The sequence below is a fragment of the Lynx canadensis genome, chromosome A2 (genome assembly GCF_007474595.2).
Source record: "Lynx canadensis isolate LIC74 chromosome A2, mLynCan4.pri.v2, whole genome shotgun sequence".
Classification (NCBI taxonomy): Eukaryota; Metazoa; Chordata; class Mammalia; order Carnivora; family Felidae; genus Lynx; species Lynx canadensis.
In genome coordinates this window covers 56,059,570-56,084,286 of record NC_044304.2, presented here as the reverse complement: position 1 = coordinate 56,084,286, position 24,717 = coordinate 56,059,570, and positions in this window count along the sequence as shown.

The following is a 24,717-nucleotide window of genomic DNA, read 5'->3' as shown; positions in this document are numbered from 1 at the left end:
AGGTGGGCTTGCATCAACCCTGGCTCCCCTGTACCCTGGACCTTTCTGCACCTACCCCTGCTCATCTGGAAAACCAGCTACCCACCTGCCTCAGGGGTCCAGGACACAGGCACTGCCCGCGACCTGCTCTCCTCTCCTGGTCCTTTCAAGACACACGTCGGAGTCTATCATGCCTCCATGCAACCACAAGGCATGCACACACCTCTCTCTCCCTCCCTCCTGCCCCGTGTTTTCCGGGGGGGCATACGCTGGCCGCACTCTCCCCTCACCCTCAGTGGGCGACTCGAGCACAGTGACTCCGTGACAACCCTTCGCCACACTCCCAATGGGCGCTCCTGCTTCTTCAGTAAGCAGCTCATTTTAAAAATGTAGTATTTTGCTTCTGCTGAGCTCATTCACGGGCTTTACTTTCCAAGACTGGACTGGAGTCTCACCTTGGGCAGATGCCAGGTTTTAACACCCACGCGTGAGGTGGGGTGCCACCGTGAAGTCATGCACAGGCAAAGAACCCTTGAAAATTCCTTAAATTACCTTCGGGGGGGGGGGGAGGGCTTATCTCCGGGCAGGTGCTGGGGCCTGACAGGAAACTTTAAATCCCCCAGCAGTGATGGGGATGGTGAAAGAAACGGAAAGTGTCCCAGTGGCCTGCACGGTTGACTCCTTCTGGATAAGTTAGGTCTCAAAACCGTCCTGCACATAAGCTGGGAGCTAGTCTCGTCCCTGCAAGAGCTCAAGAGAAAATACAGGTAAGGGCCCCTAGCACAGGCCTGGGCTCAGAGAGGTGCTTAAAATGTTTCCTAACTTGCACACTCACCTCGCGGGGCCAGGCCCTCTGCCACAGTGCCTCGGTGGCCGCCTCTTCCTGCTGCGCAGTGGCACTCACACCTCCTTGGCCAGGGGACTCATGATGACCATGGCGTGCCAGCTTTGAGGAAGGAAGAGGTTCGGCTGCCCATGAGCAAGCTCCAGCCTGTCTGCCGAAGGCTGCCATCCAGCCAACGACCGGACGGAGGGCTGTCTGGACATCTGGAGCTTGCCGGGGGCCCCCTAAGCCACAGACTACCCACCCCCCCCCCCCCACACACACACACGCCGCCGTCCAAGGCCAGCTAAGAGCTTCTTTGAGAGTGCACTTCTGACAGACCCTTCTGGAGCAATACTTCCTCCTGTGGGTGGTTCTCGGATCCAGATGGCTGGAAGGAGGGGCTGCTGGCCTCGCACCCACCCTTGTCTCTCTGATGCTCACAGAGGCACCTGTACCCGGTGGAAGCTGAAGTCAAGCAGATGTGCTCAGCCGGGAGGTGGCTGGGGACTGACAGCTGGGCAGCCCCACTCCCCCAGCACTGGCCCCTGAGGACCTAAGACAAGTTCTAGGAACAGATCTGACCGTGCTGGGCCGGTTCACTTCCTGCAGAGGCATCCTCCTCACTGCCTGGGATAAACCAACGTGGATGGTCCCCTTACACTCCAGTCTCCCTCCTAGAAGTGTCTGGATCTGTAGGTGTTCTCTGGGCGTTCTCTAGATTTCTGGGGAGGCAGCTCGGCAGGGCGGGACGTAGCCAAGGGCACCGGGGTTCCTTTCTGCTGCTTCTCCATCCTCACCATCCCTCTGGGCCAGGGCTTCCTTGTCTGCCGAGGAGGCCTCGCAGGCCACACTTGCAGATTCAAATTCAGTGACATGTGACATCCTTTCATTTGCTCTGCACACATCTGTGCTTGTGTGTGCTCTGTGCCAGGCACTGTTCCAGGTGCCGGGGATACAGTGGTGAGCCAGGCAAAAGGTGGCCCTGCTTTGTGACCAGAGACCAGCCCCCAGCCTGTCTGACTCTGCAATACGCTGTTGCTTTCTTAAAAAGCAGCTGATTTTCAACCCTCTGCCAACTGCAGACCCCAGCTTCACACACCACTGATGTTTCCTGAGAACCTCGCTGGGGACACAGCCCAGAGTCCAGAGTCTTAGGAAGCACGGTGCATCAGCTCTCTGTTGCTAAGGCTGCCCCACGAGCTGCTCCGAAACTTAGTGGCTTAAAACAGCCACTATTTGTCATCTTTCATGAGTCTACAGGCTGGCTGCGTGTCTTGGGCTCATCCCGCCGTGTGTCTGTGGTCGCCCCGTGGCTCAGTGGGAGCTGGCCAGCCCTGGATGGCTGAGGTCCCATGACCCAGAGTCAAATTCACGGAGACAGAAGTCAGGGTGGTGGGTGCCAGGCGCCAGGGAGGGGCAGTGGGGAGTTACTGCTTCACAGATACGGAGTTTTACTTCTGCAAAATGAGAAAGTTCCGGAGATGGATGGTGGTGATGGCCGCACAGTATGAGTGTATTTGGTGCCCAGGACTGTACGCTTAAAAATGGTCAAGACGGTAAACTTTATGTGTATTTTGTCACAATTAAAAATAACAAAACAGGGGCACCTGGGTGGCTCAGTCAGTTAAGCGTCTGACTTCAGCTCCGGTCATGATCTCACAGTTTGGGAGTTCGAGCCCCGTGTCGGGCTCTGTGCTGACAGCTCAGAGCCTGGATCCCGTTTCACATTCTGTGTCTCCCCCTCTCTCTGCCCCTCCCCTGCTCATGCTCTGTCTCTGTCTCTCAAAGCCAAATACACATTCAAAAAAATTAATTTTTTTTAATAAAAATAGGGGTGCCTGGGTGGCTCAGTCGGTAAGCGTCTGACTTCAGCTCAGGTCATGATCTCGCAGTTCATGAGTTTGAGCCGCACATCAGGCTCTGTGCTGACAGCTCGAAGCCTGGAGCCTGCTTCAGATTCTGTGTGTCCTTCTCTCTTTGCCCCTTCCCCACTCATGCTTTGTTACTCTCTCTCTCTCTCTCTCTCTCCCCCTCTCTCTCAAAAATAAACATTAAAAATTTAAAAAAAAAACAAACAGAAATAGTAGTCCAAATAGAGCAAAGATCGTGATAGCGGTTTTCAGAAGCCTCTTAGTACAGACATCACCCTATCCTATGAAAGTCAGTGCACTAACTCAGAGAGGCCCGCTCCAGCAAGGCCAGCCCACGTGCAGTCACAGGCCACACCCCCTAGGTGACCTCCGTGTGTGCCCCAGCTCTCTGCACCTGCAGTCAAGTCCAGAGGCATTGCTAGTTAGCACAAGGCACATTCAGGAGCAGGGTCTCGCAGATGAAGCCAGCGGCTTACTAACCAGCATGGCTGCAGTGGGAACAGGCTCAAGCTGCCCCAGGGGTGGTATTCCCACCAGAATCCTGCAGACGCACTGCCCTTCCGCACATGAAAGGGTATGAACAGCCAGCAAACGGTGTCCTTGCGGGGAATGGGGGTACCCAGCTGGGTCCGTACACAGACCTGGCTCTGACGGGCGAATGGAGAGGATTCTCCCTGTTCTGCTGACCTGGGCTGCGACCGATCACCGAATCCTTTCCCTGGAACACTGACCTGCTTGCCTTCCGTGAGCCTTTCAGGTAAGGAGGTTCCACGGGTCTAACACCCACTAGCGAAGGCTGCGGAGGGGCCTGCTAACTCAGCCACGGCAGCCTTGACCTCCGAAATCTACTAAAAATTACCAAATAAATCTGCCCCGACTGGCTTTGCCCGGGGTCCCACACCCCCCCCCCAGACGCCCCAAGGGTGCCCCGGGACTCCATTCCATTCTCTCAGATAACATGACCACCTGATGGCTTGTCCTTGTCACCTCCTCCACTGGCTGCAGCCCCTCCTCTGGACCTCACAGGCCGAGTCCTCACCCTCTGTCCAGGGTCAGCCCAAGGCACACACTCAGGCCCCAGGATGAACGCGGAGGTTCCTGCGGCCTCCCCACCCTCCAGGGCCCCCACGAGCCATGGGTAGTAGAGGGCTCACCCATCTCTGCCCTCACTGTGTCGAGTGAGCACGGAGCACTCCTTTTCTTTCACATAAAGCTGGCCAGATATTTATCTCCAATAATTTTCACTACATGAGCTTTTGCCCAGCAGTTAGGGGTGTCAAAACCACTTACAGTCTTCATTCCATCACATTATCCGCCTTCTCAGTTCTGTGTCAAGTGCAAATTTGATAATGAGCTTCTGTGGTCTCCGTTTGGATCTCCCAGGAGAGGCTCCAGGGCCAGGAGGGGGCGGGTTCTGGCGGCTTCCTCTGGACTGGCCCGGCCACCTCCAGAGCCACACAAGGCTCAACCCCAGCCTTCCCGTGGAGGCATGACTGATGTGACAGCCTGGCTGAGGCCCTGGGAAAGCCACCTGCAGGGGCTGTGTCCTCTGGGTCCCAGGGCTCAAATTGACCCTGACCCTTCCGCCCAGGACCACGGCCATCTGCTTAACAGTTCTTTCCAGCATCCCACCTGAGGCCGAGGCCCAGCTCACAACAGCACAGGTGTTGATGTCCGAATGCCCCAGGTCGGGAAACAGTGCTCCCTGGAGTCACCAGGATTGGGAGGATCCCCCTCTCCATCTGCCTTTTAGAAGCACAGGAAGGGAACGCTTCAGACTTAGAAACTGGCGCTCTTTCCAAATTCCCCACTGCTCCTCTGTGGCCACCGGAAAGTCAGGGTGTGCACTGGTGCGGGAGCAGGGGGCTTCTCCCTCTGAACTTCTTAACGACGGCTCTCACCACATCACTGTGTGCTGAGCAAAATGGAGTTCTCCATGGGCATTTGAGGCTGTCCTGCTCTGGCCTTCTGGCTCACCTCCCCTGCCTCCCTCCGGTGCCCAGACCCCAGACAAACAGGCTCACATGTCTGTTCCCCAAATGTGCTCCTGACTTCCCAGTAGAATAACCACCTCTCTCTGCTGGGCTCCTCCCCACCCTCAAGGGGGCCTTTCTTGTCCCCTTATCCGGGGGGCTACAAACCACACGCTGTGACCTGCTTCCTCAGAACCCTTCTTGACCCTAGTAATGATGATAGCCAACATTTACTGAGTGATAAGTACATACCTCACTCACAGTATGTTACTCTCTACCATGACTCTATGGGTACTTTTGTCATCTCCATATTATACACGAGGGACTGAAGCAAAGAGAGGTTAAGTGACTTGCCCGAGGTCACACAGCTGGTCAATACAGAGCCAGGGTTGGCCCTAGGTCCTCAGGCCCCAGCATCTGTACCTCTGACCCCTCTCCGCCTCCTGCCTCACGCTGGGGGCAAGTGTCTCGCTCGTCACCGAAATCACTGGTTGGGTCACAATCCCACCTCCTTCAGGGTAGGGCTTCAATGCATGGTTGTGAGAAAGGAAGGGTGAAATTCCTTTGGGGAATTTCACTGAATGAAATGTACTTCATTGATATTCTTCCGTCATTGTCGTCAGTTTATCCTTGCTTCTTTCAGTCGACCACAGGACAGTGTAGAACAGTGAAGAGGAGCTCAGCTCCTGCTGTGTGACCCTAGGCAGATGACTCCACCTGTCTGGGCCTCCTTCTCCTCTTCTGAAACATGGGGTGGAAGAGCCTAGGGAATGTGGGGACGAGATGCGAGGGCGCAAGCACAGAACCCGACTCGGGGGAAGCAGGACGGTCAGCACAGCCGCCTTCATTCTCTCAGGTCAGGACAAAGACGCCCAGATTTCCAGGGCAGTTCAGCTTTGGCTCCAAACAGACTCACGGCAGCTCACCTCTCTGGGGCTGTGTCTCAGTCTGTACAGTGAGGTCCCCCTTCTGCCTCCCGCACGTCTGAAGTCTGGAGATTTTGTTTTGCCCTGTGGTAGCGTCGTATCTGCTCCTGCCATAGCTAACTAGCTCACAGCAGGCTCCACACTGCCCCAAACATCATACAGGTAGGATATTTCCTTCTTGGCCTTTCTAGGGCTTGTCACAAGCTTTCAGGGGACAGAGAAAATAGCAGAAGGTCTGCAGATTCAAAGAAGACAAGCCAGGTCCCCCCAGTTTGTAGCAACCCTGGCGGGGATACCCCACTTGCCAGCCACCATCATGGCTTGCCTGGATTACCACAGTGGCCCTCTTCGGTCTCCTGCCCTCCACCCTCATGCCCTTCGGTCTCTCCTCCACACAGCATCCAGGGAAGTCCAGATCCAGATCAGGTCTCTCCTCTGCACAGACACTTCCATGGTTCCCCTTGTCTGGGAGCCCTACACAGCCCCATGTGGACTCTCCTTTGCTTGACCTCTGTGTCCTCAGCTCCATTTCCCTCCTCTCATTCACCCTCAGCCAACCAGCCTCCTCACCATCCCTCCTACATGCCGGCCTCAGGGCCTTTGCACTGGCTGTGCTCTCTGCCTGGCTCACTCTTCCCAGAGATAGACACAGCTCACTCCTCTCTTCCTCTGGTCTTTGCTGTTCACTCTGTCCAAAATTCCAACAACATCCCACCCACCCCCAGCTCTCCTTGCCCTTGCTTTCTTTTTCTCCTAATCACGTCTCTTCTGGAACACACTAAATATTACCTATATTTATCTCAATTATTATCTGTTTCTCCCCATTGAAATGTGAGCCCACCAGGGCAGGGATTTTTGTGTTTTGTATACTGCTATAACTGCTCAACAAACTGGAATAATGCCTAGCACATGTAATGCTTAATAAATATTTCTTGAATGAACAAATGAATGATGTTTGGCTGAAAAAAACCTAAGCACTCAGGAATATTTTAAATGTTGCTGTAGTTTACAGCCAGCAAAATGCACAGGAAAACTCTGAATAGCTGTCACAGATATCATTCAGAGGACTGAAATCACAGCATTTACACACTAGCATCTGAAAGAGTGAAATATGCCAGCTCAGAGCTGGAGCCTGGCTAAGGAAGACAAAGGTCCTGATAAGGACTGCAAATGATTCTTGAATCAAGGGGCAAGGAGGCTTCACCAAGGAAGGTTGAGCAACAACTACCCCCCGCCATGGTAGAATTAGAGGCCAGGCAGGAGATTCAACAAAGGCACCCCTTCAGGGCTGAGTGCTGAGACTGTAAACTCCCAAACAGGGGGAATTCTGACCTCAGGCAGCTCAAAGTGTATTAAGTACAACAACAGGAACCCCAGGGCTCGCTATAGGCCAGAAGCTATTTTAAGTGCTTTGCAAACATTAATTCAGTTAAGCCCTTATGGGGTAGGTACCGTGATCATCCCCCATTTTACAGATGTGGACACTGAGGCACAGAGAGATTTAGGAACTTGCCAAAGGGCACAGAAGCGAACACTATAAGTAGCAGAGCCAGGACTTGAACCCGGAATGTCTGACTCCACAGGGAGTGCAAAGCCCGGCAAAGGGGCATGGCACCCACCGGGCAGCTGACTCCTCCCCGGGAGTGATCACCTCACTCCTGAATGGCACAAGATGCACATCTACCCAACTGGGCTTGGCTGGCGGTGGCCGGGAGGCGTGGCGGAGGAGGTTGGAAGGGCTTGCACCAAGGCCGAATGCAGCCTCGGTGGTACTTTATTACAAACGTCTTTCAACGCTGCCACGGAGAAAACTAAATTCAACTCTGTTTTCGTAAGAATTCCATCCATCAAAATATTAGATCAGAACAGTCAGCCTTTGATTTTGAAAATGCAAAATGCAAGAGCACACAGGGCGATAAACGTAATGATACTCTTAAGCGACTCTATTTTTGAAGTATCAATAGCCTCATTTTCTGGGTAGATTACTGTGTGTGGGAGAAGCACAGACGCCCTCAAGGCTGCTGCACGACCAGCGTCACACGGGGGAGTGGGGGGGGGGGTGGACAAAAGGCCAGGATTTATGAGACTAAAAGGTAACCCAACACCGGTGCCTTCCCAAGCACGGTGACGATCACCAGAGTCAAATGGCTCTGGTCCCCGGAGCCTCCCTGGAAATGGGACACCATCCCGACAAGGGAGCGACACGCACTGGGCCAGGGTCCCCAAGTGCCTCCTGCTGCCACATGGCATGAGCATCAGAGCTACGGCTAATACAGGACTGCAGCCCACCTCTCGGCTTCTGGTCTAATGCGAGGGGCTGCATATGACGGTGACGGCCTGTGTGCATTTACCTACGCGTCCAGCCCGGCTTCCCAGGTCCTGTCTGTATTCTTCGCAGTCATTTGCTGACCTGCCCACGTTACAGAACACAATGGCCCTGGGGCATCTGTACACTCAGCAAACACACCCCATCCCCCCAGCCCCACGGTGGGCCGGCGGATCCCTCCCGGCCAGAGGTGCTGGTGGCCGCACCCGGAGGGACGAGTGGATGGGGACACCCCAGCAGTGCCCTGGGGGACACTGTGGGCCCCTGCCGGCTGCCTCAGCCACCTCTCCCCCACCACCGCTGGCTCCACAGCACCTGAGTGGTTCTGAGCAGAGGCTGCCCCAGTCACCGCGAATAAAGGTGTCAGCGAGACATCACTGCGGGGAAAGAGGCCGGGATGCGCGATTCGGCAGCAGCAAACCCCGCTGGAGGCTGGCAGGACGGACAAGCTCACGTCCGGCACAGTGACAGGCTAGAGGGCGTGAGCAAAGCACATAAGCCTTTCAATGACAGGCCTCCGTGAGAGGCTCCTCCCATCAGGCCAGGTATGGGCTCCACTAGAGTGTGATGTTCCGCATGTGGGGTAGCAGAGCCCGACCCCCGGACTGCTCTCCGTGACCCTATCCACCCCCACGCCGGATGAGGAAGCTCAGGTCCAGGGCTCCCCGGCTTTCCCGGGCCGCAGGTTAACCACCCGTCACAATGGCACACGACCTTCTTTAGGTCACCCGATATCCCGACCAAGCTCCGCCCGGCCCTCGCCCTGGCTCCACTCCGGACCATCCAGAGCAAGCAGAGAAACCGTCCCAGACAGCGGGCATGCTCTCAGAAAGCTCTAGAACCATTCGGAACCTCCACTTAGGGCAGCTCTAGAAGCTGCCTTCATTTTTATGAAAGACTAGGTTTCTGGCAACGAGATAAAAGCCAGAAGTTGGTCCTTTTCTTTCCAAACCAGCTGGGTTTACCCGACAGCCGGCAGGCGGGGGGCAGGCGGAGGTGTCTGGCCCGAGGGAGGGAGAGGGCACTGTGCCAGTGCCACAGCCTGGGTCCCAAGGACGGTCTGCCGTGTGCGATGGAGGCCTGTCCCTGCCCATCCGGGGACAAGGGGTGTGTAGCTGCAGGTAGGGGCGGAGTCACCCTGGCCCAGGGCCTGTGCCAGGATTTGAAAGGAAGGATGTGTGCCTGAATTCGAGGGCCCCCAGCACCGGCTCACCATCTCAGTCTGTGGCTGCCTCAAGGCCAAAGCTAACTAACACAGGGCAAAGTCCACACAAAGGGCCACAGGGCTCGAGGAGCCAAACAGTAAGGAAAGGGCTCTTCTTGGTGTCTGAAAAAGCTCTACCACGTGCCCATGACTGATTTGCTCCCCCCCAAATGGGCTGTCTGGTTTCCCGCCGGCTAGCTTCAAGCTCATAAGCCAGGGGTTGCCAGCCAGAGGCAACCTCCAACCTAACCTGGGAGGCGCTGGGCGATGTCTGAGATATTATCTTCTCATTTATCTATTTTTAATGAAAAGGCTACATACGAAGGTGCACAGCATGTTGATTTGGCATCCATTCGCATAGTGAAACGACTACTACTGTCGGGCTGATTAACGCCCCCGCCCCCACCGCTGCCATTTGCGAGTGTGGTGAGAGCACCTGAAATCCCTCTCTTAGCGTATTTCCAGCATTCAGTGCACGCGACGAGACTGAGGACACTCTTCGCCGCTGCACGTCATTAGGTCTCCAGACTCACTCATCCCACATGACTGCATCTTTGTAGCATCTGGAGACGTTTTTGACCGTCAAGGTTGAGGAGGGGGCTCCACTGGCATCTACAGGGTCAAGGCCAGGGATGCTGCTCGACACCTTACAATGCACCAGATGGATCCCACAGCAAGGAATTATCTGGTGCAGAACATTAACGGAGGCAAGGTTGAGAACCTCTGTCTTAAACAGGTGGACACTGAGCTGATGTCACCTCAGGAAAAAAAAAAATCATCGTGGACTATTATAATACAGTGCATAATGTCTGTTTAACAGGGACAGGGCTTCTGTCAGGGAAGATGTAAAAGTTCTGGACATGGATGGTGGGGACAGATGCACAAGAGTGTGCTCAAGAATGTACTTAATGCTAGGGGCGCCTGGGTGTCTCGGTCGGTCGAGCGTCCGACTTCGGCTGAGGTCATGATCTCACGGTTCGTGGGTTCGAGCCCTGTGTCGGGCTCTGTGCTGCCAGCTCAGAGCCTGGAGCCCGCTTTGGATTCTGTGTCTCCCTCTCTCTCTGCTCCTCCCCCACTCATGCTCTATCTCTCTCTGTCTCAGAGATAAATAAATATTATCTCTGTGTCTCCCTCTCTCTGCCCCTCCCCTACTCGTGCTCTATCTCTGTCTCTCAAAAATAAATAAATGTTAAAAACATAAAAAAAAAAAGAATCTACTTAATGCCACTGAACTTGACGTTAAGAGATGGTTAAAATCGTACCCTTTATGTTATGTATACTTCACCACAATACAAATCCTATAATTTGTCACTTAATGACATCATATGGTTATATACTACGTGATTACAGATATGTAATAATGTCCAGTGCTGACCATACACCCGTCCCTATTATAACCCATGACTTTTATCCCTCCCTGTCAGCTTCGGAGAGGTGAGCAACCTGAAGTCACTGCACAGACTGGACTGACTTGCCCACGGCCACTGAATGGAAGTGCCTGGGCAGGGCTTTGGACTTGGGCATCTGGCCTCAGAGAAAGGCTTGTATTCCTAGGGCTCTGTTCTCAACCCATCTGACCTCACCAACCCCAATGCAGCCTTCAGGACAGTCTGTTCAGCAAACAGCCACCAGGCACTGGCTCCCTCATACAGACATACAGACACCCCTCCCTCAGGGAGCCAGGCCAAGGTGGGGGGACAGAACACGAACCAGGAACAAAACCAGGACACATTGGGAGGCAGGTCAGACAGTGCCATGGAGGCAAGCTAAGCGCTCAGAGGTGACAGACACCCCTGGGGAGAGGCCACCTACTGCGAAGGCATCATCCAGGGAAAGAGCTGCAGGAGGCCAAGAGCCCTACCCCACCCCCAGGGAAGCAGCCCCTCCCTCCTTCTCTGCTCCTCAACCAAGAGAAGGTCAATCTGCTGTGTGTTCACAAGCAAGTTCCCTAACCTCTCTGTGCCCAATTTTCTGTTTATGAAAGTGAGACGTGAATGAGATGGCGTGTAAACTACCTACCACCTTGTTGGTGTGCACGGGGTTCATGGGATGCGGTGCCTGATCATCTAATAACGACAAGAATGGCAATGCCACCCTCGCATAGGGGTACACCCCACTGTGGCTGGGGACTCAGGACCAACATCTCCAGATGTGTGGTCTCTTATCGTGACATCCGTATATAAGCTGTCCATGAGGAGTTTCACCCTTGAGTGTACAAGACAGACAGACAGACATCACCTTCTGGCAAGCCCGGGTGTTTCCAAGGACACCCCCGGCTATCTCTCAAACCTTACTAAGTAATTACCCACACTGTAGTCTCCTGTGCTGGGTGACTTTGTCCCCTTATGGAGCCCCCAACGGAGCAAGCACCTTAACCTTGCCTCCAAACAAGACCAAACACAGGCCAGCACCCATTGATTTTCCCTCCAAGCTTCCCTGCTCCCAGCCCAGTGGGACCCAAGAAAATTCAGAGACTGGGACACATTTTCCTTGTTTGTGCTTGCTTGAGACCATCACGTTCTGGTCTCCATGCCATCCACGTGGTCTGAGAAGGCTGGGGAGACTGGAAGGGGGCTCGGAGGGGTGGGGTGGAGAATGTACTGGGGGGGGGGATCTGTGAAGTTCTCAGAACAAGTACAGCCCCTTAAAGGGGTCGAAAATCTAGAACCCCAGGAGCACAAAATGGTACGGCCACTTTGGAAGACAGTTTGGCAGTTTCTTACAAAACTAAAATTATTCTTACCATACGATCCAGCAGTCAAGCTCCTTGGTATTTACCCAAAGGAGTTGAAAACTTACATCCAAACAAAAACCTGCACATGGATGGTTACAACAGCTTTATTCACAGCTGCCAGAACTTGGAAGCAGTCGAGACGTCCTCCAGTGGGGGAATGGATACACAAAGTGTGGTCCATCCAGACAATGGGATGTTACTCGGCACTAAAAAGAAACGAGGTACCGAGCCATGAGAAGACATGGGGGGAACCTTAAATGCATACCACTAAGTGAAAGAAGCCAGTCTGAAAAGGCTACAATACCGTAGGAGTCCAACCATATGATACTCTGGAAAAAGTAAGATCAGTGGTTTCCAGGGGTTAAGGGGAAGCAAGGAGGAGCACAGGGGACGTTTAGGGCAATGAAAACACTCTGCATGACACCGTTAGGGTGGATCCGTGTCATTACACACGTCCAGCCCCACAGAATGTACAACACTGAGAGTGAACACTCAAGCCATCTATGGACTTCAGTTACTAATAATGCAGCAACACGGGCTCAGCAACTGTAATGCCCGCCAGGGTGATGCAAGAGGTTAATGACAGGGGAAACTGGAGGGGCAAGTTCTAGCAATACCCTGTATGGACTGCTCTGTTTTCTTGTAAACCCAAAATGTTCTCAAAAAATAAAGCCCTTAAAAAAAAAAAAATCTAGAACCCAGAGAAGATGACAGAGGCAGGGGACTCCAGCCAGTGAGCCGCACAACCAATAGGGAACGTGAAACATCTCACACACCCCCTCCTCCCGCCCCCTGGAACTGCCCTGACCCCTCCGCCCATGGACTTGCCTGCGCCCAGTAGTGGCACGAACCACCCACTCGGTTACTCGAGCCAGAAGCCTAGGGGGCCTTCCACGATTCCAGACATCACGCCCCAGCCCATCTGTGAGTCTTGTGGGCCTCGCAACATCCCCAAATCTGGGCTTCTGACCAACACCCCCCCTACCTCCCTAGCCCAAGCCCCATCATTTCTCTCCTGGGTCACCGCTACAGCCACGTCTGTGACCCTGTGGTCAATTTCGCACTACGGCCGGAGAGGTCTTCTAAACTGATACCTGGGACCTTGTTCCACAGCAACCAGAGCAAAACCCCAACTGCCCCAGGTCCCTGCTAACCTCTCCTTTTCACCCCGCTACCCTCCACCATGCAGGCACTGGCACGTGGTGTTTTCCACTAGAATAGGAGCCGGCACACAGTAGGTGCTCATTAAACCCTGCTGACTATACTACACAATAAATAACCCTGCAGTGTGCCGGACGGATGTTATCATCTGTGTTCCGTAAATGGGAAATCGGAGGAGTATCGCCAGTTCCCCTGGGGTTGGAGGCTCGCTGACGAATGGACCGTTTAAGCCACAACTGTTTACTAAGTGCTTATTATTAACTTGACGATCACAGAAGACCCATTACGCTTGTCCGTTGCCATGCAAAACTCACCGCTTTGGAACCATCTCTTCTGGTCCGCAGCCCCACCCCACCCCACCCCACCTCTGCCCTACCCCTCCTGTGGGAAGCGTCCCCAGCTCACCTCCACCTGCTGTCGTCCTCTGATCACTGACAGAGGCCTGAGGGGCCGGCAGACACCCCCATCCAGCCGAGGCCACCCAAGAGGCGGTCAACTGGGCCCGGCTGCTGTGGCACTCAGCGGGAGAAGTTTCTGAATATATGGTTATTAATGACTTTATTTATATACCAATATTTAGTACTGCTTGCAATTAAGCAGATCTGCTTTCAAAATATGACTAATTAGAACAGTCGTGCTGGCAGGGAGACCTCAGCAGGAAACGCACTGCCTTCTAGCAAAAGTTGCCCCCTGCCAGCCGCAAAACCAGGTGCTAGGGCTCAGGAAGGAGGATAGGGAGGCAAGGGGAGGGAGAGGGAGGAAGAGGGCAGAGGAAAAGAAAGACGCAGCCTCCACCCAGAAGCCTTCATTTGTATGATGCTAGTTAACTACGTTCTCCGGCCTGACATTTTCTGCTACTTGGAAGCCAACCAGAAGGGTCTGGGCTGCCTAACTCCCCCGGCTGACATTTTGCAGGAAGCCAGAGGAGGGGGAACCTGTTCGGTGATGCGGAAACCCGGATCGATACAGGCTGATGTGTAAGACTTGCCGTTAATCACCCGTGGGCTCCTGTCCCCATGACACGCTCATGGATTTATACCCAATAAGGGTCAAGACTTTCTGGTTTTTCCCCGAGTGACCAGTTTTGGTCAAAATAGGCACATCCAGGGGTGCCTGGGTGGCTCAACTGGTTAAACGCCTGACTCTTGATTTCAGCCCAGGTCATGATCTCTCAGTTGGTAAGTTCGAGCCCCATGTCGGGCTCTGCACTCACAGTGCAGAGCCTGCCTGGGATTCTCTCTCCCTCTTTCTCTGCCCCTTCCCTGCTCTCTCTCTCTCTCTCTCTCTCTCTCAAAAATAGCATAAACATTCAAAATAGGCACATCTGGCAAAGAGGCCAAAAGCTCAAGTTCCTGAAGACTGTTCCAGCCCTGGTGTCCCGGCAGACTGAGAACCAGTGTCCCTCCAGGGCGACTCCATCTAACTTCGCCTACCTGACCCACAGCCGCCTCCTTCCTGATGTCCAACTCGGGTCCCTATTCTGTGCCAGCCATAGAGTCCAAGACTCTGACCTTGACCCTGAACCCAAGGTCCTCAGGTGTGTGACACAGGCATAGAAACAGACAACCATCCTGCCCGGTGACCCTGGGGACCAGGCCCAATGGGGAGGCTTCCTGGAGGAGGAGGCCCAAAGCTGAGGTGGGGGGTGGAGTCTGCACTGAGCAAGCACATGGCAGCAGGAAAGCCCCAAGGTGGGTGCAAAGAGTCTCCAGAATGGCAGGCCCTGGTCCCCAGGGGGCAGCTGCTGAGAGCGGTGGGGCACCCCTAGACCCCCACACCTGTCACCCCTCACATCTGTTGCTCTCTGCCCAAGGTCACCCACCAGAGGCCCTCCCAACCAGGTCGCCTAAGACCACACCCCGTCACTCTCCACCTCCTTGCCCTGCTTAATTTTTCTGTCTAGTGCCCGCCTCTGCTGGACGTTCCAATCCACACTGACCTACTTCTCTCTCTAGTGCCTGTACCCCCACTAGAATGTAAGTTCCCCAGGACAGGGGAGACCCAGGCAACAGTGTAGAGCCTGGTACCCAGTCGGAACCCCACCCCCACCCCGCCTCCAGCCACCACAAACATGGGCTGAGTGCATACTGAGGAATAAAGAACGGAAAATTCATCTGCAGCCCGCAGGGGCATAACCGCAAAGCCCCTGGCAGGACCTGAGGGAAGCCAGTGGCTGCGGCCGTGTGAGCCGTGCCATCTAGGCATGGTTTGGGCCACCCTGCAGCCGGAGCCCCTCCCGCGCAAGGGCGGGGGCACTGCTCAGTGTTCGAGAAAAGCTGGAAATCTCAGGCTTCGCGTGAAATCTCCTGATCTGTAAACGTTGGCAACTAATGCAGGTTTTAAAAATACAGATCTATCATCTGGGCGTAGTCCGTGGAGCCGGATTTGCCAACTCAGAGGAAAAGAACACAGGAAAGGTTTTCAGAGCAGAAGGGATGTCCTCTGCTTTGCACATGGAAAGATCTGCCTGCCCAGATACAGTGGGTGCTGTGGTGGCCACCAAGGTCCCACCTTGGCAGAGGGCTCGCATCCCACACCTGCCCGTGGGGCTGCTGGCTGCGGCCTCTCGCCTACGTCCCTTTCTGCAAGCCGCTTTTGACCAAGGTTAGGACTCGCTTCCCCAGGGGCAACCACATCCAACGTCTGGTCCATGCAGAGGGACAAAGGGCCAGTCTCCTTGCCTCAATTAGAGGCATCTCTGCAGGGTCATCCCAGCTCTGGAGCTGTCACTGGCATTGGTTGAGGAAGCCCTCTGCTGGGATTATGTCATGGCCCAACATCGCCCCGGCCCTCCCTGCCCTCTGTAAACTCCCCACTGTGGCAACATGGGACCGTGCTCCTGTCCCCTGGGCTCCTGGGGCAAGGGGGAGAGGCCAGGGACATGGGGCCCCACAAGAGCTGAGAGCCAAAGCCTTATCCCCAAGGTCTGCGGTGAATCTCCCGCAGGGTGAATCGTTAACGCCAGGGCCTCTGTGCTCACACTGAATGCCTTCCCCCTCCACAGTCTTCCGAAGCACAGCCATTGCCCCTAGTTTACAGATGAGGAAACTGAGGCACAGAGGAGTTAAGCGTGCCAAGGTCGCACAGCTGGCCTTGGACTGCAGGCAGTCTGGCTGCAGGGTGGACCCGCCCAGGTGGTCCTTCCGTGAACAGGCAGGAGCAGGTCTCCTTGAGCGCCTACAGGGCACCGGGCCCTCCTGACACTCAGTAACCCACTGGGTCCTCCTTCCAGCCCTACGGGGTGGGCTCATTTACCCCCACTGAGCAGCAGGCAGGAGGGGAGGCGGGGGCACCCCAAAGACAGCTTTAAAGCCAGAAGGGGATGAGAAGCAGATAAAGAGCGGGGAGGGGGACGATGCTCGGCACGGGTGCGGGGACACAGCCCTGCGACAGGAGCACAGCCTGGGCCGCCTTTCTGGAGAACCACCTCACCCTGCTGGGGGTGCTGCCCCCACTACGTGTCTACTCCTGTGAAGGAAATGCTCACACAGACCCCTGAGGGGACGCTCAGCAGGGCCTGCTGTGGACGCGGCCCAGTGTCCGACCCCACGGGAGGGGCTGCTGGATCATGGCAGACACCCCACTCCCCACCCCGGGGGATTCTGGTCAGGGAGAAGCAACCAGCGGGGTGCACGTCAGCCTCACCACGAACCTTGGAAACACGGAGCTGAGGGGACACGAGAAGGGTGAGACGTTCAGGGCAGGCTTCCAGCAGCAGGGGCCCCGTCAACTGAGGGGGGCTCTCAGGGGAAGCCAGGCAGGGTGGGGGCTCCAGGAGGGGCCACGGGGCCCAGACAGTAAACTCACCGGAGACGTCCTGCCTGGAGGCGAGGCATGGGCCACTGGGGCCAGGTGGGGTGAGCCTATCTGGGTGAGGCCCCCCTCACCATTTCTTCCAAGAAGACCCCCCCCACCGGCTGCAGCCCCTGGCAGTGAGGGTGTTAAGGGGGTCTGCCCACAGCTAACCAGACCCACGTACAGAAATCGTTATGGGTGCTGACAGCGGATACAGAGGGGCAGGGGCCTAGAAGAGCAGACGGCCACCGCGCCAGGGGCCAGGGGGAGGGGACGGTCCCACGCGGAGCGGGCGCAGGGCGGGGGGAGAAACGAATGGATGAAGGCAGAGAGCGGCCTTGGCTGGACGGCGATGATAAATGCACCACGCCTGCTGAGTGTGATTAACTCTCCCTCCTCACGGGAGGTCAGCCGCGGAGCCGGGAGGGCTGTGGCCGCGGTCACTGTGCCGCGTGCACGGTGGGGACGCCCGCACACTGCAGATGGGGTCACTGCGTCGCAGACGCTCTCAACCACCAAATAGCACCCCTGAGTCTGGAGCAGCCAGAGCCCCGTCGGAAGCCGAGTTAATAACCGGAGTGGTAGAGGGATGTTTGTCACCGTCAGCCCTGAGCGCAGGGCCAGGCGGGGACCTGCGAGAGGCCACCAGGCCTGGGCTGCCCTTGGCAGCTGCTCCAGGTGCAGAGGAAGGAGCTCCGAGAATGGGGACACAAGGCCAGGCGTCCCTGCAGGTGCAGGGCCCCTCAGCTGGGCTACCAGGGGCTCCCGCAGGGCCAGGGCTGTGCAGAAGCAGCAGGAGAGGGAGAGAATGCCCACTGTGTGCAATCGGTCACTGAGTATTTCCTGAGGGCCTACTGTGTGCTGCTGGGGCTTCAAGAATGAGCAAACAGGGATGCCTGCGTGGCTTAGTCGGTTAATCGGCCGACTTGGGCTCAGGTCATGATCTCGTGGTCTGTGGGTTTGGGCCCCGCATCGGGCTCCGTGCTGACAGCTCAGAGCCTGGAGCCTGCTTTGAACTCTGTGTCTCCCTCTCTCTCTACCCCTCCCCCACTCATGCTCTGTCTCTCTCTCTCTCTCTCAAAATAAATAAACATTGAAAAAAAATTGTTTTTAAGTCTCCAGCACATCCCCATAGAACCCAGAAATTCCATTCCTGGGCAAACACCCAAAAGAGGTGAAAGTATGATGTCAATGTCCACAGCAGTATCATTCACAATAACCAAAAGGTGGAAGCAGCCCAAGCATCCATCAACGAACAAATGGACCAAGTGTGGTCTCTCCGTACGGTGGAATATTACTCAGCCTTAAAGAGGAAGGAAGTCCTGACACAGGCCACAGCATGGATGAACCTTGAGGACATTACGCCTGGTGAAGTCAGCCAGTCACAGAAAGATAACTACGGTACGATCCCACTTACACGAGGTCCCTAGAGGGGTCCGATTCCTAGAGACGGAAAAGTAGGGTGGTGGGTGCCAGGGAAGGAGGAGTGGGGAGCTAGAGTTCCAGTTTTGCAAGATGGAGAGAGTTCTGGAGTCGGCTGGTGAGTACTCTGTGTATGTGTGTGTGTGTGTGTGCACAACACTGTGTGTTAATGCCACTGAACTGGACACCTAAAAATGGCTACAAATGAGAAGTTTTATGTCATCTGTATTTACCATAGCTTTTAAAAATAGGGGCTCCTTAAAAAATAAAATAAAATAAAATAAAATATAGGGGTCCTGGGTGGCTCAGTCAGTTAAGCATCTGACTCTTGACTGTGGCTCAGGTCACGATCTCGCAGTTTGTGAGATTGAGCCCCACGTCGGTCTCTGTGCTGACAGTGTGGAGCCTGCTTGGGATTCATTCTCTCTCTCTCTCTCTCTCTCTCTCTCTCTTTCTTCTGCCCCTTCCCAGCTCATTCTCGCTCTCTCAAAATAAATAAGTAAACATGTAAAAATTTAAAAAATATTTGAAATAAACCACACTCCTCTGGACAAGAAAAGTACCTGGCACGTAGTAAGTGCTCAACTAATGCCTGGTCCCTGCCAGCGCCCCACCCCCGCCTCCCCCCTCAGGACAGAGAAACAGGAGCACAGGGCTTGGCACACACAAGCTGGTGACTCTGGCCAAGTTCTCAGCCTGCCTGAGTTCGGGTGTGGATGAAGAGGTCCTTCTAGCCCTTCTCTGAATTCAGTCCTCGTCCCTCAGCCTGTCGACCCAGGGGGCCGGCGTGTAGAGGCCAGCACAACTCAGCTTTGCGCAGGACCACTGAGATCAAAAGATTTGCTGGAGTGGATATAAATAGCCCCAAAGCTCTGGCTTTGCTGCTGAGCCGGGCGCTGGTCGGGCAGACCAGGGGGCCCCCAGAAAGCCCGGCAGCAAACTCGTCTTCCCGGAGCGGCCACTGCACGGACTCCAGCTGCTGAGGCCACATCCTCCTGTGTTCTCAGGGTTCAGGCTCCCCACGACCTATCACAATTCCTCTTGTAAAACTCAAATTGGCTTTTAAATCAAAGTAGTCTCTTCCCCTGCCCGTGGAAAACACCTGCTTTCCTATGTAAGGACACCTGGGGCACATGGAAGGGGTGGGGCTGGGAGCAGACAGTAAAAATGTACCCCCTTTCAGGTCCGCTTTTACCCCAACTCTTATAATGATTCTAATTAGTCTCAGAATCTTCTGCCACATAAGGCACCTCCAGAACAAGCGGCAGAGGCATTTTCCGATGGCTGCGCAGCAACCCTCCCCACCCCCACCCCGTCCACCTCCTCCCTCCTTCCCTCTCCCTCCCTCACACCAGCGGGCATCCCCCTGAGGGCTGACTCCAGCGTCGCAGGCTGCAGGCTGGTACTTAGGAACCCGGGCGAGTGCTGGTTAAGTGAATGAATAAATGAATAAATCAATGACTAATTCAACACACGTGGGAAGAAAAGAAGGCAGTGCGAGAAGGACAGTCCCAGACATGTGGTTGCCCACACATCTCGCAGCCTCTGCCTCTCCCTGGGTCTCCCTCTGTCCCTCTGTCTCTATTTCTAAACCCCGCCACAACCCATCAGGATCTGTCAGCCTGCCTGCCTCTCTCCCAGCAGGCAGCTGTGTTGCCCCTTCTCCTTCCAGAAGGTCTGTCCATCTGCCCACCTCCCCACTTTCCGAAAGGCCAGCCTCTTGCCCCTCTTCTTGGCCTGAGCAGTGGCCACCCAGCTAACCCATCGAGTCTTACCCTGAGAGAACCCTGCCGGCCCCAGCGCTTCCCGTGGGTGCCACCATCCACTAGCGTCAGGGTCCACGGGCCTCAGCCAATCCTCTGCCTCTGTGACTCATACTGTATGAAGTAACTGGCCTTCATTCACTCAATAAGATTAAATTTAGCAACTACCCTAACACTAGGGTCCCTGGGGGACCCACCTCCATTCCAAATGACTCAAACTCTGAAGCCTCAGGCTCCCAAGCATCTTCAAATCACGGCTGTAAAACCACCCTCATTGTAACCTTAGGACTGATGAAGAGAGGCCAAAACCAAAGACACTAACACGGGCTTCCACACATGGTTTTAGTCTCTCATGTAAGAGCCTCGAGGTGGGCAGTCCAGGGTGTGTGCTGTGGTTCCCCCAAGTTATCAGGGCCCCAGGCTCCCTGCAACTCACTGCATTCCTGTGGGGTGGCCCTTGTCCTCACAACCCATAATGGCTGCCTGTGCATCAGCCATCACATTCTTATTTTAGCCAACAGGAAGGAGCAAGGGGCCAAAGACCCACCCCTTCCTTTTAAAGACACTTCCTGGAAGCTGCACACCACACTTATGCTTTCCTCTTTTTGGCCAGAACAGAGTCACACGGCCATCTCTAAGTACCAGTGAGGCTAAGAAATGCAGTCTGTATTTCTGATTGGCCTCGTGGCCATATTAAAAAACAAAAAACAAAACACATGCACACACCCAACAGAAGTTTCAATGTTAAAGAACACAAGGGAAAGCAGACCCTGGAGGTAGCTGTCTGGCTCATACACACCATCCTCATGCGGTACAAAGATCACCCCTTTTATCACCTCCAAGACCCCTTGTACCGTCTCTCCCACAATTTCCCAAACAATAATGGCTGTGGGCTGTCACAGCCAGTGCTGGACTTCCTGGAATGACAGCGCCATTCCCTATCATTGAGCCCCCTTTCCGGAGGAGGAAACTCACCCCAGCTGCTCAGGACAGAGCCAGCCTCCAAACCCAGACTTGCAAACACCCACCACCTCAGCGATTTTCATTCATCAAACTGCACTTGGCAAACGGGGCAGGCGAAGTGACAGTGTTCCATCCCACCCCACAGCCCTTGACATCCCCCTGTGTGATCGAAACCACATCTAGGCCACTGCCTGAGACAGCGTCTCAACCGTGGAAAATACCCGAGGACCCAGCATGGGTCTCACTACAGCAGCACTGGCCTTTTTCAGACAGAAAGCCAAGCTCAGCCTGCAGCGTGAGAGGCACAGACCCCGGCCGGGGACTTTTCCACTGAACCCGGGAGCCCAGGCTGGCCACCAGCTCATACGTGGGGAAGGAAGTGGTTTGTTTCAATCAAATTAAAGCAAAGGAGAACCATTCGGAGAGAAAAATCGTGAGCTTCAGCTTCAGCTGTCACTTTGAGAAGAAAAAGAAAGTCAACCCTCCCGCCTAGAGGGACACAGGTAAAACCCAGGATGTGGGGTCCCTGAAGGGCAGTGTGGAAGGGCGTGCTGAGACTCTCTGGGGCTCCCCGTCCCTCCTAACACTCTTCCTCACCTCCCCAGCCCAGCAGACTTTCCAGCAGGCTCTCCTCACAGCCGCCTGCACTGGGGAGAGGCCACCTGCTTCCCTACCAGGCCGTGAGGCCACCTCCCTGTGCCCCCAGACCTGTCCCCCTCCCTGGCACACGTCTGCATGCACAAGGTTCCGTAACTGCTTACTGGATTGGACCTCAAGTTCCAGTTCAGTAGAGAGATTAAAGACACTACCTTGGACAATAAAAACAGTCCTTGCAAAGAAGAGGGGCTGACATTCTGACATGATAAAAGCTGCCGTTCCCATCCCTCTGGTCTCCTCCAGCTGAGGCGGAGAGGGCTTTTGGCATCTGGTGAAGGGGAATCTGGGAAGACACGATGAATCAGCTCCCGCCATCTCACCCCCATGCCGCCCTGAGCTCCCGGGGGCCGGAGTCTGCATGTTTCTTAAACAAGAGGGCCGTACCCAACAGACGTTCCTGCTGAACCACTGTCCTCCAGATCTGTCTGTGTCCTCTCCTCCTGGGCCCCTGCTTTCAGGTTTCTGGGTAGACGAAAGAGACCACGCTTGTGGAGTCCCGTCCACGAGGGAGAAGGCTTTGCATGCCACATCCAGACCATGGCTGGCAGGACCACCCCTCTCCCCCGGAGGCCACAGAAACACAGAGGAGGCCAGCTCCCATCACTGCCACTGCCCCACCACAGGCAGAGCCCGAGAGCTTGGCCAGCGGTGGGCCTTGGGGCCACCAGACACAGAGCAGAAGGGAAGAGCACTGGTTTGGGAGTCACAGTTCATGGTAGGCCCTGCCCTTACTAGCTGTGCAACCCCAAGCAAGATGCTTCACTTCTCTGAGCCTCAGGGTCCTCATCTGTAAAGTGGGGCCATGCAGATAAAAAGGGGATCAGCTAGCACATAGCAGGTGCTCAAGAAAGGCTTATTTCAACCAATCTCACGGTGGAGGCCAGGAAAGTAGCTGCCTGGAGGAGGAAAGCAGCAGAAAGTCAGACACTAGACTTTTTTTTTTTTTTTAATTTTTTTTTCAACGTTTTTATTTATTTTTGGGACAGAGAGAGACAGAGCATGAACGGGGGAGGGGCAGAGAGAGAGGGAGACACAGAATCGGAAACAGGCTCCAGGCTCCGAGCCATCAGCCCAGAGCCCGACGCGGGGCTCAAACTCACAGACCGCGAGATCGTGACCTGGCTGAAGTCGGACGCTTAACCGACTGCGCCACCCAGGCGCCCCGACACTAGACTTTTTAATGAGAGTCTGAACACACGTCCGCACAATAAACGTAAGCCCACTGATAACACGCACATCGCCAGTCCACCAAAATGACATTGAAGGATGAAATTAAATAATCAAGGGAAATAGAAGCTCCAACATTTTTGTCCTGTACCTCAAATGATGGTGGTTTTTGCCCCCAGGGATGTGCCCACTCCATTTTGGAGACCCTGGACATGTCCACATAACAATCGAGGATTTATCTAAAATATCCGATTTTAGGAGCACCTTGGTGGCTCAGTGGGTTAAGCATCCAACTTCAGCTCAGGTCATGATCTCCCAGTTCATGAGTTCGAGCCCCGCATCAGGCTTTGTGCTGACAGCTCAGAGCCCGGAGCCTGCTTCCGATTCTGTGTCTCCCTCTCTGTCTTCCGCTCCCCTGCTGGCGCTGTGTCTCTGTCTCTCTCAAGAAATGAACAAACATCAAAAATATGTCTATACAAAAAAGAGAGCACTGATTCCGACGTATATGAAATTATGAAGAGTTCTGAGATGGGAGCCTGTCCTTAAAGGACACGTGGGGTTTCTGGAGGCAGCCGTGGAGGTGTGGGAAGGGCATTCCGAGCAGAGGGAGCAGCGTGGGCAAAGGCATCAAGGTGTGACAACAGCACAGGTGGCCGTGGGTGGCAGGTAGCCGCCTGGCCACCCCACCTGGGCAGGTTTCAGAGCAAGAGAGATCCCCGTGCCCGTGGCTAGGACAAACAGAATCAGGGGAGGGTACACAGCCCCTGCCTGCTCACTGAGTGGCGGCTCAGGCCTCAGTGCACTCTGGGGCATCCTCTCCCAGGAGCTAGTCCAGGACGTGTGTGACTGCCCTGCCCAGAGAGTCCCCTGAGGTCCCCAGCAAGACGGGAGCAAGTCTGTGGGAACCCCCGCCTGCCCCCGCAGGACGGCAGCCTCTCCAGGCAGGGGTGGTGCTCACACAAGGCACCAGTGGGGGGGGGGGCAGGAGTGGGGGGAGATGGTGGGAGGAGAACGGCACGCTCTTAATTGCTGCAGTTATCCAAAACGCATTAGCGGCGATGATTTCCTCCAGACCCCCTTTCTCCTCCCTGGATGTTTTGGCTGCTTCGCCATATGGCGGGAGTTAAAAATACAGCTCGGAGGGAGGGGGGCCGCAGGCAAGCTACTAGGGAAACTTCTGACAGCCTTAGGTTGGGGAAGCGACAACACAGCACATGAGCACACCTGACACGGCAGATTAATAGGGCCGGCTGCGGACCCCTGCTCCTCCTCCCATTGAGACCAGCAGGAGGGGGCAGAAGTGACCGTCCAGGGCTCCCAAGGTCGAGTCACACAAAGCCTTGCGGCTCCCACCAGACTTTTTGGAACACCGGCTCTGGGAGCCCCGGGCCACCACGCGAGAAGCCCGACCCCCTGAGACCGCCGTGTTGGAGAAGCCACACGCACACCCTCCGGTCCGCAGTTCCCGCTGAGCCCGGCCTTCCAGGCATGTCCACAAGTTCCCAGATACGAACGTGAGGTCGTGCTGCACCCTCCAGACCAGCTCACCTGCTACGTGAATTCCACTGAGTGACTTCCATCGACCAAGAGAGCAGAGGAAGCGACCGATAAAGCCCGGCCCACCCCCCGACCTGCAGAATCTCAGGAGCGTAATTTGTTACACAGCCACGGATGACCAGAGCTTTTGCAGTGACTGGGAGAGTGAGTCACTCATTCATTCATTCGCTCATTCAACACATTCATTAAAACCCACCCTGAAGCAGGGCCCCTTACAGGAACACCAGACACAAATCATTCTCCTCCCCAAAGGAGCTTCTGGGCCGGATCATCAGCACCCACCCAGTTTGTCTGGGTCCATCCCATGTACCCGTCTCCCTGATTGGCAGCTTTCTCCTTGGGGGCCTGTCACTTCTGGCCCTTATGACCAATGCACTCTTGTCCAGTTCCCGC